Consider the following 21,009-nt stretch of genomic DNA (forward strand, 5'->3'; position numbering starts at 1 on the left):
AATAAACATGTTGGACACTTGTCTTGTCCCACTGATTCTCCTAAGCACTGTACATGATTTAAAGATAAATTAGACCTGGGCCCCAATAATCTCACAGCAAATGTCAGAGTCTTTCCTCCCTCAATTTTCATCAGCACCCCTAGACCCCTCAACTCCTCCCCCCAAGATACAGCCGATCTAGATAAAAATTACATGTTTGCTTTGCAAATATGGCTTTTAGACAAGTTTTTTAAGCCCTTTCCAACTGGATTGCTCCCTAAGTCTGTCTTTTTTTCCCCCCCCAGAAAAGAAAGTCAAATTTATTTAATGAAAAACTAGAATTAATAAAAATTAGCAAATACACACAAAAATATATATACACACAGAAGCACTATGTATTGACTCAAAAGAGGGGAAGCAGTGGCCCAAGACCACTCAACATGGCTTGTCAGTTAAAAGAAGAAAAAACCCCAAACACACACATGTACCCAGACACACACCCAGACACTTACACCCAGAAACAAAAGTATTTTTCAACAGTACACTCAATCTACAACAAACACAAATCCAGAATTATTTTATAGTGCTTCCTTTCTTAATACAAAAGATGCCCATCCTAAATCTGTCTTAAATAGATTTTCTGAAGCTACCACAGCCTCCCAAATAGTCACTGAAAATGTGCTCTGGCAACTAAAGGGCCAAAAAACATCTCTAAATCTCTTCATCTCTCTCTCTCTTTTTTTTTTTTTTAAATTAAATATATTTTTATTGATTTTTTTTACAAAGAAGAAGAGAGAGGGATAGAGAGTTAGAAACATCAATGAGGGAGAAACATCGATCAGCTGCCTCTTGCACACCCCCTACTGGGGATGTGCCCGCAACCAAGGCACATGCCCTTGACCAGAATCGAACCTGAGACCCGTCAGTCCACAGGCTAAAACTCTATCCACTGAGCCAAACCAGTTAGGGCCATCCATCTCTTTATTTATGTATCTTTCGAGATTTAGACTAAGGCTACGAAGAGGATAGATTCCCTCCCACTTGTTTTTGTGAACTACTGGAAGCATCTTGCTGTCTCTTCATACACTGAGGTGAAACCAACCCATTTTTGGAGGTGAAGTCTTTTCCACCGCCTCCTTTATCTTCAGGAATTAAGTCTATGGCACCTTGGGAAACTTGACTTCAAACATGCCCAGGGCACATCCTGGAATTGATATTTCTTGTTTGGTGTCCTTGGATCATTAAAGACTGTGACTGTGAAGAGCTTCTCCCGTGGTGAGAATTTGACTAATTAAATTACCACAACTGGAGGAACTTCACTGCCTGATAAAGCAAAATCTATCGCTGAAAATTGGAGTGCAGAGAGAGGAAAGTCCTCATGTTTGCAGCACTGCGTAAGGGAGGGGCCCTGCGTGCAAGGGATCGGAGTGCTTTGAGCACACAAAGAAGGTTCCCTGTGGTGTGGAGGGAGGATTCCATTGGGCAGAACCCTCCCACGCATTCTGCCTCCCTGTCCTGATTTCAGGTTCACCAAGGAGGCTTCCGATGAACAATTCAGCTTTCCCTCTCTCAAACAGTTTTATATCGGAAAGGGGATCACCTAGATAAGGGAGCACCAGAATTCCAAGCTCTAGGAAGGAATTTCTGAACTCCTCCATGATAAATTATGATTTATTGGTCAATTGTATGTTAATCTGCTTAGAACAAGTTCCAATCTCTGGAACTTGTATCCTTGAGGTGCTTGAGAGCCCCTTTCCTACGAGTGACCACCCACCCTCCTATAGCATCTTCCTAGATACCTCCGCAAATTCCAGCAACACCCCCCCAACCTCCCCCCCCCCCCCATGTCACTTTTCACTCAAGGATAAGACCATCCATCAGACCATGTGCTACTTAGGTTGTGGGTTTTAAAGATTTTATGTCTTTCTGCCTCTTACCACTTTATGCTAGACAATAATTTTCTAAAAGGAAGTAGAGTAGCGGGAGTAGGAGTATGCAAATTAACATGAGTATTAAGAAACAAAGGAAGACCTGCAGGCCCTCTTCAATCACGATTGGGCAATTGTTCTGATTTGCTGCTGTGTACTTGAATAACACCTCTCTGACAACGAGTGCTCCCCAACAATGCTCCTTACAAAAGGGGGAGAAAGAAAGAGCAGCTCACCATTAAAATCAGACTAAGGTAGCCTCCTCTTTGAATAACTCTGACCTGGAAGAGGGATGAGCCCAGAAGGAAAAAATTTGAAAAGTTTACTTCAGGTTGAGAATTTCTAATTCCACCACTTTTGTGTGTGTGTGTTGTTGTTTGATAGACATGACAGCATCTCCTCATTATTATGGAAAATATAGGGTTGGTGGTAATTACTATCTGAATATGAATGGGAGCAGAAGTGGGCATAGCCTGCACTGGCCTTTCTTTGACAAGGTATAACTTTCTTCTGAATTTCTGTGTTAATTAATGCTTATTTAAAAACCACTTTAATTGGTAGTAAACACCTCAACTTTTTGTACTCATTAAAATGCAGCCATTGATGTGTGATGTTTTTTTTTTTTTAAGCTTAATTAACTTTCCTTCTGTATATGTAACCTATAATAATGACAAACATATTGGGAAAAAATCACCCCAGCATTTTCCCCCTCTCCCTCACAGCCCCCATTATAAAGACATTTTTGGCTGTGGCTGTCTCACTTTGTTAGGATCAGATGCCATTAATTTGGCATTTTGGAGAGGAGTAGGTGGCAGGAAATGAAGGCTTTTTGAGACACTGGCCATTTCTAAACCAAATATTCATGCCTCTTCGGGAGAAATAGTAAATTTTTTTAAAGCAAAGAAAAAGTTTAACGGAACCAATACCTCAAGACTAAAGATATGTCTTGAGTATCTTTGTGGAAAACATCAAATTCTTAAGATGTTCTTAGAAATATTTTTTTGGAGTGGTTATAGTTGTGTGGGAACTGAGTAATGCACCCCTCCCCTTTTCATCAGGAGATATAATTACTATTGAGGTCATAGAACTAGCTTAGAGAAAATTTGGAAAATAGGAAACGATTATTTATTATTTTATTGATTTTTAAAAAAATATATTTTATTGATTTTTTACAGAGAGGAAGGGAGAGAGGTAGGGAACTAGAAACGCCGATGAGAGAAATATTGACCAGCTGCCTCTTGCACACCCCCTACTGGGGTTGTGCCCGCAACCAATGTAGTACATGCCCCTGACCGGAATCGAACCTGGGACCTTTCAGTCTGCAGACCAACGCTCTACCACTGAGCCAAACCGGTTTTGGCAATTTTATTGATTTTTTTTTACAGAGAAGAATAGAGTGTTAGAAATATCGATCAGCTGGGGATGTGCCCGCAACCAAGGTACGTGCCCTTGACTGGAATTGAACCTGGGACTCTTCAGTCTGCAGGCTGACACTGAGCCAAACCGGTCAGGGCAGGAAACAATTCTTAATAGCCTCACTACCCTAACACAACAACAATTTTTCATTTTCCATTTTTCATAATACCCTTGCATTCTTTGTCTATAGCTGGCACAAAATTATTAATGGTAAAACCACAGTCAGCAGGTATAGAAGGAAATGAATCAAGGGCCAGTTAAAAGGTGAAATTGAAGGAATGAGGAAGAATTGATCTTGTGGTTTAACAGTCATTGGATAGGAAATTTGGGTTTATTAAGGGGGGAGTGCCAAGGGGATGTGGCTGGTGGAGGGGAATAACAGTTATAGGGCCAAGTCATACTGGTACAAGGGAAATTTTCAGTCTTAAAAGTCCCTAACAGCCCCTCCACTTGGTTAACAGGAAAATCAAGTCTCATCATCTGATCAGATTCTGATTTATTTTTTCCTTCAAATTATATAACTTAATGTTCATTCCAGTCTCAGACTCATTGGTAAGAACTGCTGTCAGAGTTTTTGTGTGTGATTTTTGTCTTAGAAGTTGAATCCGGTATGTTGGCTTTGTGTCTCAGACAAAATTTGTTGTTAAGAAATATGTGAAGCTCTATGCCTCATGGTGAAAACAATTGCATCAAATTAACCTTGATTTCAAGATGGAGCTTAAGGTAACCCAAGAGTCTAATCTCATTTTTAGGTACAAATTGCATCACTCAAAAGCAAAGGTGGGGAATGTCTGGCCCGTGAAATCATTTGATCTGGCCCTGCCAAGGCATTAGGGGTGAGTGAATTAAATGTTTGACCAAGCCCTAACTGGTTTGGCTCAGTGGATAGAGTGTTGGCCTGTGGACTCAAAGGTCCTAGGTTCGATTCTGGTCAAGGGCATTGTACCTTGGTTGTGGGCACTTGCCCAGTAGGTACATTTTAAAATCTAGTCATTGATGTTTCTAACTATCCCTCTCCCTTTCTCTCTGTAAAAAATTAATAAAATATATTTAAAAATGTTTGACCAAATATAGCAGGCTAATTTTTAATTTGATAATTCTGTATGGCCCACAAATGATATAAATATCCAAATGGCTCTTATCAGAAAATAGGTTCCCCACCCTGACTTAAAGGAAGAGCTTAAGATTTAGTTCATTGAGAAAGGATGGTGAGCATGTTTCAATTTGTGAGCCACGGCTGCCTGATTTGTTAGTAAACCCTTGGGACTCAACTGCTGTGATGAGCAGGACTCTCAGGCAGCATCTAGGCGCAGTGGGGAAGAGGTCAGTGATTCATTCACTCAACAGGTTGTACAAAGCACTTACTAAGTTGTACCAAGTGTTGATGCTTGCAGCTCACATGGAACTTACCACTTAGCGATGCATGTATTGTGCGTACGTGTGTGTGTGTGTGTGTGTGTGTGGCGAGGAAAGAGGAGGCACATTGTTTTCTTCATACTTCCATCTCTAAGCTAATGGGACTATTCAGTTAGTGCCAGATTAATTCAAGCAGTAGAAGTAACTGCTAATTAGCTGTCTCTCACATGCTTTCTTACAAGAAGGATGTAGATTCTGAAGTGTTTTCCCCTCATCATGATGAGTCCTGCGGAACTAACCATATGCTTCTTCCCTGTGACATGTGTTTTCAAGGAAACTAAAGGTGTTAATGGAAGACCATCTTCTTTTATGTCTCTTTCCCTGGCTCATTCCTCTGGCTACCATGGAAAACTTGGCATATTCTTGTTAGGCCCAAGATTCCATTCCCTTACACTGAATTTTCTATTTTCTTAAACAGCTTAAACTAGCCAATGGGAATGATATTAATTCTCCTTCTCCGTTCCTATAAGTGTTTGATTGCACCCAGCATGGAGCAGGAGGATGCCACCTTTCCTTTTTAATTGCTTCAGCGGAAGTGATGGATTTAAAGATGAGCTGGATTTCCAGAGGGGCTCATTCTTAGCTAGGGCTCTGGGATGGTGACTCCGTAGACTCAGTACCGTGAAACTCAAGTGAAATGGTAAACAGCACAAAGAGACCAACATAGTCAACTCACTGGTTTCTTGTCTCCGTGAGACATATTGGGCTACTGCCAAAATTAACAAGAAAAAGAATTTATTTATAAAGAACACAGGAAATATTGTAGATTGTTAAATATTTTTCTTTTTTCTTTATTATCTCTATCTATGTAATAAATGTTGTAAATCTAGGACCAGGTTTCTAAAATATTTTCTCTGGGGGCACACCCATTGAATATTTAGTACTCATAATTATAATGACATATAATACATAATGATATATATCATACATATATATAATACATATAATACATATAATACATATAATACATAATATATAATATATAATATATAATATATAATATATAATATATAATATATAATATATAATATATAATATATAATATATAATATATGTATACACACATACACTAAAAGACATTTCAGACTTTCATATCCATTATGGGAAGCTTTTTGAATCTGTGTTATTGGTATAAGGATCCTTTTATTCTCTGAGTACTCATTATCTGAGTCTCCAGTTGCATAAGGAAGGAAAACTCATTCTAACAAGAAAATTCTCAGTAATAATGTGACCACTTTTAAGATCAGTCTTCACTCAAACATGCCTCCCTGTTTAACACTGGGGCTTTAACCCTGCCCATTGGGTCAATATCATTAACATTTTTGGCTTTCAGTCCATCTCCGCTAATTTCAGGGTGTGGGAAACATTTGACAACATTAATGAAAATAAAATAGAAATCGACGGCACAATGAAATCAGAAATCTTTCTTCCCAACCCCAATGGCTCAGGGTAAGCAGGGACTCCGTGGAAGCAGAAGATCCAAGTTTTTATGAAGTGTTGATAGTGATATGGTGAACTGCTCTAGTCACAGGCAATGCCTTTGACAGCTGGGCACCTGGCAGAGTTGAATTAATTAGACATGGAAGAGGAGACCATTTAGATCACATGTGTCAAACACAAGGCCCGCGGGCCAAATCCGTCCCACCAGGCCTTGCAATGTGGCCCGCACCGCGCTATCATCACTGCACTCTGCTGCGTTTCCATCACAATGACAGTTTATGACTGTTCAGTAAACCATTCGGCCCGCGATGTAGGCTGGATTTTAGATTTTGGCCCCTTCTCTGATTGAGTTCGACACCCCTAATTTAGATGACAGGTATTTGAAAAGAGAATTGTTTGAACCCGAAGAATCCTGATGTAAAACCTGAGTATGTAAACAGTGATCTGCTTTATAATCTTAGTTCATGCCAAACATGAGATGAAAAATGTCAGCGTCCATGAGAACTTGAGAATTCTTTAGTTTGGCCATCGCTGCAGGGATGAAGGAGAACCAGAGAGGCTGAAATGTTACACAAGGTCACGTTGCTGGTACGGGAGTGGGACTAGACCTTGGATCTGCCCTCTTTGCCAGTTCTTCTGGCCACTCCAGCTGCAGGGATGTTTGACTCTTCTCACACCTCATATCCCACCCACAAGCAATTTTTGCTGGCCTCACATCTAAAGCATGCCAGACTCTGACCACTTCTTCTCGTCCCACCATTCCACCTTCCAAGTCCCTCAGCTGGATTTCTGCAGTGGCTTTCTCACTCGTCTCCCACTCCCACCCTGTCGCTGGGTTGTCTGATCTCCACATAACAGTCATTGTGATCCTTGTAAAGCAGGCCAAACTTTATTCCTCCCCTGCTCAATCCTTCTAGCAGCTTCTCACCTCCCTCAGAATAAAATCCCAAGACCCCCCCGATTATTCGGTCCAACCAACTCTTGTTCCTGTCAACTCTTGTTGCTGTCATCCATTCACATCCTCGGCACTGTGCCCCATTTGTCTACTGTCCCTCAACTCCTTAAGCACACTCCTTGCTCTAGTCCCCTCTGGCTGCTGCCCCAGACATCCCACTTCTTTCTGGTCCTGAGCCCTTGTTTAAAAGAGCACTCCAACCTATCATCTTTTTCTACTTAGTTTTTCTTCATAAGAAAAAATCATCAAGACCTGACAATATGTAGTTATACTTTATTATCCACCTTCCCATATCAGAATATATGTTGTTTTCCTTGGCGAAGTTTGGAAAGTGGTGGGAAAACTCATTCTCTTGCCCTCAGCTTCGCCCCATAAACACTTGCCTGTAATGTTCTCTGGTGTGGAATTTCCCTTCATTATAGAATGAGAGCGAGCCTGGCCCTTTCCTCAAACCTCAGTCTTGATTGAAAGACGAGTGAGCCTACGAACTGCCATCTCGAGCAGCTTCCCCGGCCCCACAATGTGAGGACAGGGTAATGATGTCCAATTTTGCACACTTCAGATCCATTAGTAGCAATTACCTTCCTCGAGGTGTTTTGAGTTAGTTTTAACATGGCATTCTTACAGTTGGTGGATAATGACAGTAATAATGTACACAACATTTTCAAGTCGCTGTTTTTAGCTACAATAACACCATTAGTAGGTCTATTTAACAGATGCATTTCATGCTAAAAGTGAAGGTTCTCGTGATTCCTCTCCCTTCCCCCACACGAAACTTAACTGCTATTTTATTCAACAGAGATTTTTACTCCAAAGTTTCAGAGGTATATTTTTAAATTCTGGGTCTTCCCATTGAGACAGGATGGTTGTGTAACTGGTCTGACCTAGAATTATTGTGTAGTTATTCTTATTTAGCTCTTCTTTTAATGATATGCACGCTGACCCAGAAATCCAAAGCTTGCAAAAAATGAGGATGTCTGTGAGAAGTTACTGGGTTTTACATGATGACTTCAAGACCAATGGGTGACCACTGAGCTGCCCCGGGAGAAATCTCTCAGTGGGGAAGTGTCAGTCTATTCTAGTGACTCCATCAAATCGTGTGTGTGTGTGTGTGTGTGTGTGTGTGTGTGTGTGTGTGTGTTTAACTCCCCCAGTAATTCAGAAGATCTGTGTTACTCCTCCCACTCCTCTAGCCCCCTCTGGAAGCTATTGCTGACAGCTCTTCCCTCTCAGGCCCTGTGTCTATTTTTCACTCACTTTTGGACACTTTTCTACATGGCTTCCTTCCATCCTCAGCTCTTATGGTTTTATTCAGTCTGCATTTCTCAGTCAGTCATTCACATATCTCACCATCCTAAGGTATTAGTGTCCTAGGGCTGTCATCACAAAGTGGCTTCAAACAACAGACATATATTTTGGAAACTAGCATCTGAAATTAAGGTGTTGGCAGGGCCACGCTCCCTCCAAAGCCTCTAGGGTAGGGGTGTCGAACTCAATCAGAGAAGGGGCCAAAATCTAAAATCCAGCCTAAATCGCGGGCCGAATGGTTTACTGAACAGTCATAAACTGTCATTGTGATGGAAACGCAGCGGAGTGCAGTGATGACAGCGCGGTGCGGGCCACATTGCAAGGCCTGGCGGGACGGATTTGGCCCGCGGGCCCTGTGTTTGACACATGTGCTCTAGGGATGCTCTGCCTTTGCCTCTCCCAGCTTCTGGTGGTCCCGGGCTTCCTTGGTTTATAGCATCGTAACTCCAGCCTTTGTCTCTGTCTTCATGTGTCTCTCTCTCTTCACATAGAATTCTTTCTATCAGTACACAAGTCTTTTTTATTTTATTTTTTTTTGTTAATTCTCACCTGAAGATCTTTTTCTATTGATTTTTTAGAGACAGTGGAAGAAGGAGGGGGAGACAGAGAGAGAGAGAAACATCGATGTGAGAGAGACATATTGATTGGTTGCCTCCCGCACACACCTCAACCATGGTCGAGGATGGAGCCTACAACCAAGGTCTGTGCCCTTGACCAGAATGGAACTTGGAATCCTTCAGTCCACTGGCTGATGCTCTATCCACTGAGCAAAACCAGCCAGGACAGGACACGAGTCTTACTGGTTTAGGGGCCCACCCTAATGGCTACATCTTGACTTGATTCCATCTGTGAAGACCCTATTTCCAAATAAGGTCATATTCACAGATAACAAAGGTTAAGACTTCAACATATCTTCTTAGGGGACTCATACAATTTAGCTCATGCTATTCCTCAAGTAAGTTGTAACTTTCTTAAAGCCTGGAGTGTTTGGGGTAGCCCCTTGAAGAATGTTTCCTGAAACCTTGCCTATGGAACAGGAATCCTTATGTTCTTGTTAAAAAGAATTGTCACACACATTAGAGAAACACGGCATGTGTCCCTGATCCAGAGACCTGAGATGCCTGTTAGCATATTAAAGGCTTTGAGAAATCTTGCTGTAAAGACAGTTGCTTAAATCAAACTTATTTTCACTACTTTTTTGACCGCCGAGGCTTCCCCCCGCCTCCAAGTTTTCTCCATTAATAGCAATGGAATGTAATTTGGGGGAATATAGATCCACTGACTATTTTTTTCTGCCATATGAATTGTCCCAGATGACATCATCAGAATAATATGGCATTCAGTGGGCGGTCTTTTTCTGTATGGCATGAAATGGGCACTGAGGAATAGGAGCAATTGTAGACGCAATGCTGAATGACACTCGAATCCAGCCAAGAGTTGGGCAGAATGTCTGTGAGTTGCCTTCATGCTCAGTCTGCTCACCTGACCCCTATGTGGTTTGAGAACAGCCTCCCTCTGGCTGTACCGTCACACGGTGCGGAGGGAGATAGTCACAGTCTCTTCTTACCAGCACACTAATTCTATCAGATCAGGGCCCCACCCTCACAGCCTCATTTATAATAACTTTCCCTGCCTTCAAGTCGGCTCCATCTCTAAATACAACTACACTGGAGGTTGGGGCTTCAAAATATGAATTTTGGGGGAACACAAACATTCTGTTCATAAAGGAGGAAGCCACAGTTTAAGAGTTTAGTTCTGTTTACCAGAATGGAGAGTAATTTAACGGGAATAAAGTCTGTCATTCCTCTCTTAGGAGAAACCCACAGTCACCGTCATTTGTCATTCTGAGGCATAATCTCGCAAAGTTGCCCCAGATATGGTAACACCTGCCAGGGGATTGAGAGCTGGGGACCAGGGCTGCATTCCGGCAGCCTCCGAGGGGATGACTTGATCAGATTTCACTTGAACTTGAGAAGCTTGAGGAAGAGACCATCACCTGCGTCTCTTCAGCAGGGCCACCCTGGGATTGTGCAGGTCGCGTTCTGTGCATGATCCCACCTGAGCGGGCCTGGGAGGGCTAACATCCAGCCGGGCTCCTCTCACTGAGCCCTGTGGCCCCGTGGGCTGCGCTGGCCTGGAGAAGGGCACCCCTTTCTAGGTCACACGGAAGCACCTGTGGGCCAGCTGCAGTCATTTGTCATACTGAGGCATACCCTTCCTGTGCAGGTGGGACTGTGCATTGAACAATGTCTAATCTGTCCTCAGAAGAAATGTCTCTCCAGTGCGAGTGTCAGAGAGAGTTACTCTTTCCCAGGGCTGTGGTTAGTTTTATCTTATGGGTGCTTACCACTGTGCTTTCCTCTTCCCATGGCCCCTGAGAAAGCTTAGAATCAGGCTGGAGCCTCCCCTCTAGCAAGGAGATGGGATTTCATGTTAGGCACTCAGGTGTCACTGGTCTTTGCCTGGGACTGCTGGCCTCACTGAGTGCTGTGGGTACGGTGGGATGCCTTGTACATTCAGTAATTTGAGAACATGTTTCATGCACTGGTTAGGACTGCGTCATACACTGAGTCTGGTGTGCTTACTTTTAGGCGATTATTGTAAGTTTGCATTCATCTCATAAATATTTGTTAGGTATCCTACTCTGTGCTGGTCTCCTAGTAGGGCTGAGGAAGACAAGCTAGAGCTCCGCACTCAGGAACTTGTGAGCTAATTAGGGAGCAGGCAGGTAAACCACGGAGCCTGGTGATTCCAGCAGGGGCAGTCCCACCGGGAAGCAAGCAAGGGGGTTTCTCACGGAGAGCAGTGCGTGGGGGCAGGGGAAGGTGGGTTCTTAGGAGGAGTAAGTGGGGAAGGCTTGAGCATTAATGTAGATAACGCAAGTAAGTTAAGTCCTGAACTTGTGCCTGGCACACGGTGAGCTCTCCATCCATGATAACTGCTGCTCTTATTATTATTATTATTATTAACCGTCCCCCCTCTCTCATTGTATGCTGCTCATGTGTGAAGGCAGAGAAATACACTGCCAAGTTTGAAGAAAGGGTGAATGAAGCCTTTTGGATGTGCTGGCTCTGGGTGGGCGGGGAACTCCAGTTCATAGCCAACGTCTCCTTCCCTCTCCCATCTTGGAGGGCAGGCCTCCCGGATGGGTGGTACTGAGCAGCTTTGCTGTAGGTCTCACCTTGGGCTTGTCATGTGAACCCTCTCTCTGAACCATCATCCCCAACCATTCCTCATCAGCGGGGAAGGCTTGAGCATTAATGTAGACAATGCAAGTAAGTTAAGTCCTGAACTTGTGCATGGTTATGGGGGTGCAAGTTTCAATTCGTGCCCATTTATAACTGAATGAAATGAAACCCTGAATTCATTCGAGGGCAGTGACTAGCAAAAGGCCTTCCTTGCAGATATAATATTCAGTGGGCCGGGTGCCGCTAAATGGATTGAAATACACCCCCTCTAACTTCATGTTTTTGAGCACTGTTTGATCTCAGGATAGTTGGCCTATGTGGTAGAAGAGGAGGGAAGGATTGGGAGTTTGGGTGAGTGCAACAGTGCTGTCACCGTATTCCCAGGAGGGATGCTGGGCCAATGTAAGTCCTGAGCTAACCCGGTGGAAGAACAGGAACGTCGGGAGGCCTCCATCTTGCCCACAACTCCACATCTTCCCTCGGCTACCTAAGGGAATCTACTTACAACTCTATTACCCGGTAAATGAGCAGAGTGATTCAGTCAGGTGTATTTATCATGAGGAGGACTGAAGATAATTAATACACGGCATTGAATGCAAATTGCACCCACAGCACTTATCTCATTTTCAATTAGCACAAATGTTACTGCGCTGCAGGCTTGTTATGGTTTTACCATGGGCTGGGTAATTAATTTCTGTGAGCCACGTAGCAGGCACCTGGTAATGCCATTTATTAATAAATGTCACCCTAGGTATCGGTTTGTTAGAAGAGGTAATAAATGGAATGCGCAGTTGTCTGCCCTGTGCAAATCTATTTTTACACCTCGATGCATCTTTTCACTTGTTTGTTTATTGACTAGAGTGACTAGCGAGATCACAATGGCAAGCAAAGGAAAGCCTACTCCTTCTGTGGCTCCAAAGGGGATTCCTTTTCCTTCCCTCTCAGGCTGGGTCAGGCCTGTGAATAGAGTTGTCACACGCGAGTTTCTGGTGCTTCCCAAAGCGCCTCCCGTTGCCCCACGTGAGAGTCAGAAGCTCTCAGGTCCCCATTACCAATTTGTAAATTCCTGCTTTGACCTGGGCCCATTGGAAACATCTTGGCTCGTTTGTACCAACTTTATCTGTTTATTCTTTTGTCCATTCATTCAGCATTCCCTGGGCATCTGTTAAGTGTACTGCTCTGTGCTATCTATGGACAAGTGGAAACAGAAGATGTAAGAATCACCATTCTCATCCTTGGGAGATAGGGATCCATCTGCAATTTCTTTAGAAAGAATCAAAGAACAATTAGAGAACTAAATATAAGTGAGTGGAAAATGAAATGCAAGATGTTAGCATCAATTACCAAGGGTGTGAGGAAAATGAAGAGGCTTCTTGGAAGAAGCAGCAAGTCATGGATTTTTGTTTCTTAATTGGGGGTCAGAGAATTGCCAGCTTTTAATTTTGCGAAGAATAGACATTAGGAACATGCTTAGCATCTCTTATTGCCACCATTTTATAATAGGTAGAACATTTAAGCAACCAAGGTATACAAATGACATGATCTCAGGATAAAGGGGAATCCTTTGAATTAAACACATTTAGCTTTATAAAAACTCAATGCTCTGGCTTTATTATTCTCATTTCCCGACGATCATTAAAACTCCATTGTGGATTGGCACAAGTCTCCACACCTCAGCCTAGAGACAAAAGGCTGTTTGGGTTGTTCATAGTTTGGGATTCTGACTTTGTTGAATGTATATTTCTTTGGGCTCTGACATCAGAAAGCTCGTTAGAGGACTAAGAATCTAGGGTCTTACTTGTAGATATTCTCAAATCTGTCACTGCTCATTGGCTCCTTCACTAGAGGGCAGTTTGGGAAGAGAAATACAGACCAGCTTGTGTTGGGGCATCTGTGGGCATCTTGTGTTGAGCCAGTGGTTGGCCGGAGTGATAATCTAATTCCACATGAAGATTTTGGGATTTTCTGTGGGTTTCAGTCATTGTGCCTGTGCTCATTTCCTGTGGCTGCTATCACAAATGACCACAAAGTAGGTGGCTGACAACAACAGAAACTTACTGTCTCACAGTTCTGGAGGTTGAAGTCTGAAATCAAGGTGTCAGCAGGGCCTTCTGCGGAAGGCTCGAGGGCAGACTTCCTTACCTCTTGTAGCTCTTCCTGGGCTTGTAACGGCATCACTCCGACCTCTGCCTCTGTTACCACGTGGTGTGTTCCCTATGTGTCTGAGTTTGTTTGTCTCCTCTTTGATAAGAACCCCTAACATTGATTTAGGGCCTGCTTGAATTCATCTTTACTAATTACATCTGCAAAGACTGTATTTCCAAGTGAGGTCACATTCTGAGGTTCTAGTGAACGTGAATTTGGGGGGAACACTGTTTTGGGCTGAATTATGTTCCCTTAAAATTCATATATTCAGAATATGGCTGTTTTTGGAGATAGGGCTTTTAAAGAGGTATTTAGGTTAAAATGAAGCCATTTGACAGGCCCCAGTTCAGTCTGATTGGTGTCCTTATGAGTAGAGGAGATCAGGACACATAGAGACACCAGGGATATGTAGGCACAGGGGAAGGAACTGTGAGGATACAGCAAGAAGGCAGTCATCTACTCGACTGGTGTTGCTCAGTGATTGAGCATCGATCTATGAGCATGACCAGGATGTCACAATTCTATTCCTGGTCTGGGTTGCAGGTTAGATTCCTAATGGGGGGTTTGTTGGAGACTTCCCATCAATGATTCTCATCATTGATGTTTCCATCTCTCTCCCTCTCCCTTAATCTCTGAAATCAATAAAAATATTTAAAAAAAAGAAAAGAAAAAAGAAGGCAGCCATCTGCAAGCCAAGTAGAGACATCAACTGATCACCTTGATCTGGAACTTCTAGCATCCATATTGTGAGAAAATAGATTATTGTCATTTAGACCAGCGGTCGCCAACTGGTGGTCCGTGAGGTTCAAAAGGTTGGCGACCACTGATTTAGACCACCCAGTCTGTGGTATTTTGTTATAGCAGCCTGAGCAGACTAATACAGACACTATTCAACCCTAAGCTATTTTTTTTTTAGCTTAGACAACCCAGTGTGTAATGGAGGGATTCCAAAATGCATTTTTAGATGTCTATGTTATACCTGTCCCTTTGGTTGCCAATTGCTCTGCATCGATTCTGACACATGGAATAGGCATGCTGAACTTGGAGGATGGGTTTGGAGCAAAGGAGTGAGTGAGCACTTTTACACGAGATGCTGTGAGATGGTGGCACCCAGATAGACAAATGGAGGCCACTGTCTCAGGGGAAATCCTGCCTCGGTAAAGTGTGGATTTGCCACATTGGGGGTTCTCTTTAGTCCCAGGTTCAGCTGCCATATGTACCCAATGGGGGGTGGGGTGGGTTTGTATGGGGAGGGCTAGGCTGGGGGTCTGACAGCACAGGTTTCCCTGCTCCCAGCCTCATTATGGCTCTCCAGGGACCTCATTCTCAGCCAGGCCAGCCCTGCCTCCTCTCTGCACCTAGTAAACAGTTGCTGTTTGCTTCCTCATGAATATGGATTTCCATCATCCCTCCCTGTAGGGGTAGCTGTTGGGGGCAGAGCTGTTGAGTACATTTCCAGCCAATCACTGCCCATTAGCAGGGAAGAGCAGTGGGCATTATGCCTCTTCAGTGAGGAGCCATTTGCATTTGGTTGGGCCCAGCTTTCTTTCTGAGCATCTCCGGACCCTCAGTGCACTCAATTACTCCCTGTATCTGGTTCTTCCTCTGCAATGCTCGCTCGCTTTCTAAGTCTCTTGATTGGATCTGCCAAATAGCTTGGTGCTAACTACTGTATAGCTGTTTAGCATAGCCCTGGGTGGCTCTTGAGAAGGCCATCAAAGTTTGGGGTGGCGGTACCAGCAGGAAACAAATACTGTCCCCTTTCTGCCCATACCTTCCCCCACCACCCACTGAAAGAACCCCCGGTTTGGAGGCAGCAGCCGCAGCAGACAGTGGGGACATGCTCATGTGCTTTGCATCTTCGTAGAGGAGGCTGGAGGCTCTTCTGTGCCCAGTGACTGTGTTGGTTTCTTGACTGCTTTGTGTGTATGTGTGGGGGATCTGTGGTGTCTGGCACTGATAGAAACTGAATTTCCCTTATCACGTCCACTGCTGAGAAAGGGAAGAGGTGGGCCTAAGGATAGCCCATTGGGAAAGTGCTCTCCTCTCCTGTCCAGGACATGCCATGGAGTGACTGGGGAATGAGGGAAAAAATAAGCTGACCTGGGAACAGGCATTTTCACATCCCGGCCACAAATCCCCCTAATCCTGTGAAGAAAACGTGGGAAAAACTGAGGGTCTCTCTCTGGCAGGATCACGTTCATGGGGAGCCCCTCTGCTGCCCACCGTCCTCTGGAAAGCCCTTGCCCAGAGTCACAAACATTTGTTTGCTCTTGTTAAGGTTGGAGCCATTCCCCCTCTGTCCTCTGGGCATCGCCTGTGGGCCCCTCTCCCCTCTGCTAGGTTGCCAGCATGCTGTTTTGTTTTGTTTTCCTCTTTCCTTTCCCCTCTTCAAGAAAATGAAAGTGAGCCCCTGAGAGAGAGAGAGAGAGAGAGAGAGAGAGAGAGAGAGAGAGAGAGAGAGGCAGGCAGAGAGGGGGGAAGAGGCTGTGAGTACCTAACAATCCGAGAACCATAAAGGAAGGTTACCTGTATGTTTGTCAACAAGACGAAATAAATAAGGGAAGAGGAAAAAAAAAAAAAAGGGACAGCAGTCAAAGGCAATCAAATATGTATTTAATTAAAGCAAACATAAAAATAAAAGTTGCATGTTGAATCAATAAACAGCACTTTTTTCTACATGCATTTTGAACAAGACAGATCAGAATCTTGCATGATGAAGACATAATGTGTCATAATAATTAGGAACACAGACAAAAGAACAGCTAATCAGCATGCAAATGTATGCGGTTGTGGTGATTCAGATGAGGCAGATTTCTACCTCTTTTTTGCTTGATTCATCTTCATTGCTAATCATCTGAAGGCTGCCAAATGTTCACTGACACTAATGTATTATAGGTCAAGAGAGGCAGGTCTTCACCTATTACCCCCCCCCCACCCCCCCAACAATACGCTTCCCTTCCCTGTTTCCTCTTCAGGATTCTCAGCAATCACTGCCAGATGCAATCAGACTCCTTGAATAGGAGCAACTGAGGCTTGTTTGTGGCTCGGATTCATTAGAATCAGGAGGCTGAAGAAAGGAATAAATTATTTAATTGCGCAAAAAAGTTGCAGCCAAAGTGATGGTGAGAGAAAGTGATTGTGTAGCTACGCATTAGGCCACTCTTGGAATGGGGCGTCTTAGAATAGCTGGTCGTTTGGCCTCACAGATTCAGACAGATTTGGGTGTCCTCCAAAACAGATGGCTCCTCGTACCATCTATTCTTCTCTTTGTCAGGTTGCACCATTTATTTAATCTTGGTCCCTCTCTGATGCTGGTTGTATTAGTTGTAACACAAATATGCATTCAGATCATACCCGTTTAGTCTGGCCTCTCCCAACTTTTATTCTTCTTCATCCCCTTTTTTTTTTCTTTTCCCCTTTCTCTTTTTAATTTTGAGGAGATGATCAAGTTGAATGAAAGCCTTGTTGTCACCTCTTGAATGTTCCTTCGCATGAGATGCTGGAAATGGGGAGATCCCACAAGGCTGAGTGCAGGGACATGAAACCCAGCCTGAGCCAAGGAGGGAGGAGCTGCCCACTGGGGCAAAGAGAGAAAGAAGTCGCTCTGTTTTTCAGCCACCAGGATACCTTTCTTGCCTCAGACTAACTCTTAATCTGAGTAGTTTTTTCTTTTTTTTAATTTTTTTAATTTTTATTTTTTATTTATTGAAAAGCTCACTATTTATCAGCGCTGCTCACATAGAACTGAGGAAGAAGAAACAAAACCACACGGGACAGTCTCAAAACACGTCCCCCTTTTCTCTGACGCTCCAGCCTGTGTGACCAGCCCCGGGGCCTCTGTCTCAGGCCTCGCACTCAGGTTGTTGGTCATGTGCCCGGCTTGTGGGTGGTCTGAAGGTCTCGAAGGAGGAACTTCCTTTTCTCTATGAAGTCCCTGTATGCCGAGTCACTGCGTGTCTCCGTGTGTGTCTGTGTGAGTCTGTGTGTGGGTGGATGTTAGGGGAAGAGGCCCTGGCAGGAAGAAATTGGGAAAGAGATCATTATGATTGTTCTATTTGGGGGAGGGGGGAAAGAATTCAGGAAGGGAGAGAGGGGATTTTTCTGGTACTGAGGAAAGAGTAATTGGCAAAAGTAATGGGCTAAACCCAGGTGAGTTCTGACACTTCTCCTTCAGCCTCCATCGCTCTGCTGTTCCCTCTGCCTGCCAGCCCCCCCCCCCCCCCCCCCCCAGATCTCTCTGAGTTGGTCGTCTCATCACATCAATTCCATGTCCTCACAGGGGCCAGCTCTGCCCTCCACAGGTCAATCAGTGGTCCCCCTTCCACCTCCACCTCTGTCTTGTTACCATGCTTTTATTTCCTTCATAGTTTTTTACTATTATCTGAAATTTCTTCGCACAAGTATTACTTACTTTTATTTACCTGTATATTATCCACTGACTCCATAAAAAGGTGGGTTTTGTGAGGGTAGAACTATTATCTCTCTCTGTTTTAGTCCCATAACCCCAGGGTCTACAGCTGGATCTGGCCTTCAGGAGGCATGTGATCCAGCCTGGCTGGTGTGGCCCAGTGGTTGAACATCGACCTATGAACCAGGAAGTCACGGTTTCATTCCCAGTCAGGGCACATGCCCTGGTTGTTGGCTCGATCCCAAGTAGGGAGCATGCAGGAGGCAGCCAATCAATGGTTCTCTCTTGTCATTGAGGTTTCTATCTCCCTCTCCCTTCCTCTCTGAAATAAGTAAGAATATATTTAAAATAATAGAAGGTATGCGATCCATATGCTGCCCAGTGGTCAGAACACATTAATTGTCAACTCCAAGAGGTTGCTCAAGTTATCTTCCTGAGCTGTGAAATAGCAAACTTTTCTGGTCCTTGTTTTTTAAAATTTTTTGTTAATTCTCACCTGAGGATTCCATTGATTTTTAGAGAGAGTGGGAGGGAGAGTAGGGGAAAGAGAGAGAGAGAAATATCAATGTGAGAGAGACACATTGATTGATTGCCTCCCTACGCTGCAACCAAGGTATGTGCCCATGACCAGAATCGAACCTGGGACCCTTCAGTCCGCAGGTCAGTGCTCTAGCCACTGAGCAAAACTGGCCAGTATGCCCAAACCCTTTTTAAGTTTAAGGTTCATTTGATGGGTAAGCGAGACAGTGAATTCCTGGAAAGGAAAAAAAGCCATTTCTTTTTCCAAATTCATCGTCTATGCTGTGCCCACTTTGTAGGAGCCAGTGGTCAGCCATCTCTATGCTTCTGTGCTGAGCTCTGTGTGGGAGTGGGACTGGCTGGGAAGTTGGGAGATATGAGTAGAGTGAGGAGCAGGGGGGGTTGAGAAGAGAAGGGAAATGAGGAAAGAAATACATTCTAGACGGGGAGGGTTAGAAGGCTCCTGGAGGCTTGCCTCACAAACCTTAAGAGAGCACGTGAGTTAGGGACCCTGCCCATGGACCCCACAATGGCCAGAGTACTGAGTGAAATGCTGGGTTGATTTCTGTTAAATACTAGTAAGTGGACTTGGGCTAACTTCCTTTTTCCAGGAGCTGAATAAACCAAGACAATCACATACAGGAAAGGCATTTCCTCCCCTGCTTGGATCATGCCCTTTAAAAATCTGCATGACACTGACCAGGGTCCAGGTGCTGAGTCCATCCCTCAGCCCTGACCCCTGGCAGTCCAGGGGTAGCTGTTGCTTTTCCAGGGAAGTGAAGGAGAAATAATTTTCTGCTTGTTTAGAGCAGCGTTTTTCAACCGCTGTTCCGCGGCACACTAGTGTGCCGCGAGATGTTGCCTGGTGTGCCGTAGGTGCAGACAAGACAAGAATTTTATAATTTTTCACTATTTTGTTTACTTAATATTTCATAATAAAGTAATTATAAAATACTTTCTTTGTGTTTATTTGATTCCTATTCAAGAGAATTACTTTATATATAGTCAATATAGGCAGAGAGTTAAATTTTTTAACATTTTCTAATGGTGGTGTGCCTCGTGATTTTTTTCATGAAACAAGTGTGCCTTTGCCCAAAAAAGGTTGAAAAACACTGGTTTAGAGTACCACCTGGGCCATTCAAAGCAAAATAAGTTCCGTGTGTGTGTGTTCCGTGTGTGTGTGTGTGTGTGTGTGTGTGTGTGTGTGCCCGGGAGCCTGCCATGACTGATATAGATAGAAATTGGATTCATCTTGGGGCTTGTTTGTCTTTCTCCCTGCTTCCAGTTGGAAGGATTCCTTTCTCCCAGAAGCTCAGCAAGGCAACTCCCAATGGCCTTGATCTCATTTCCAACTTCAGGGAAGCCAGGGGGTCACAGATTTATTGGGAGTGGGGAGTGGCGTGGGGGGCAGGTCTGCTATGGGCGGCTCAGCTCTGGGCATTTTAATTCCAGGCGGAGTTGGCAGGGAGAAGGCCAGAGCAGGCCCCCAGCCATCTAATCCCTTATCGCGAGGGCCCCCGCTCCATGCCAAGAACTCGACTTTCTGAGAATGGCTGTCGTCTTGGGGGCGGCTCTCATCTCTGCAGGAAGCCAGCAGGCAGAATGGACACCACCAGATCGAGCCTTCTGTAGCCAGTCCAGAGGCATCTGATTTTTTTTTTTTTTTTTTCCGGGTCCACATAAGCCTCCAATCCCTTCATCAGAACAAAGCTGAACTTGCCCACTCCCGGCTGGCGGAGATCGCTGTCTTAGGCTCCTTGGAAAAAGCTCCATGGTTACCTTTCTTTCCCTTTTCCTTAGATCTTTTTATTTGTTTGTTTGTTTTCTTTCTCATAAAGTAAGAAAGACCTTCTTCTATTGGGGTCTCCCCGTTGGAGCCCCGGCCTCTCCCTCCTGCTTCGCCTTTCACATCCGCGTCTGAGGGAAGGAGCCGATCTCCGTGCCAGCGAGCAAAACCTTGGCACCCTCTCAAAGGAACCTGAAGAGAGAAGGGTTCAAGAGGGAGGTCACTTTGTGCGGAAAAGCGCCCGCCACAGACCCCTCCACCAGCCTGTCTGAGGGCCCTCTTGTGGGTATTGTGTCCCCCCTGGCTCCCTTACCCATTACTTTAAACGGACCCAAGGAAAAGGTTTCTGGGGATGTAGGAGCGGCCTAACCCCACTCCCCTCCCATGGTGTCCGTTCTGGATTTGGGATTTTAGTCTCAGAAAGTCCCATTTCCCCTAACGGCTATGTGAGTTCACCAAGCCTTTGCCTGGGAATGCCATAACCAATTGGCCTCTCTGTTCAGGTCTCAGGTTATTGT

At 44.4% G+C, this 21,009-nt stretch overlaps 1 long non-coding RNA gene across 1 annotated transcript; it reads right to left on the reverse strand.

Moving 5' to 3' along the window:
• Positions 1 to 281: 281 nt before the first annotated feature.
• LOC118721199 lies at positions 282 to 19,709 on the reverse strand. The gene is made up of 3 exons (XR_004988643.1): positions 19,700 to 19,709; positions 19,294 to 19,298; positions 282 to 595 (listed from the first exon to the last, which is right to left on the reverse strand). It is a non-coding gene; the product is annotated as an uncharacterized LOC118721199 (long non-coding RNA).
• Positions 19,710 to 21,009: the final 1,300 nt, after the last annotated feature.

The sequence above is a fragment of the Pipistrellus kuhlii genome, unplaced genomic scaffold (assembly GCF_014108245.1).
Source record: "Pipistrellus kuhlii isolate mPipKuh1 unplaced genomic scaffold, mPipKuh1.p scaffold_m20_p_18, whole genome shotgun sequence".
Taxonomy (NCBI): Eukaryota; Metazoa; Chordata; class Mammalia; order Chiroptera; family Vespertilionidae; genus Pipistrellus; species Pipistrellus kuhlii.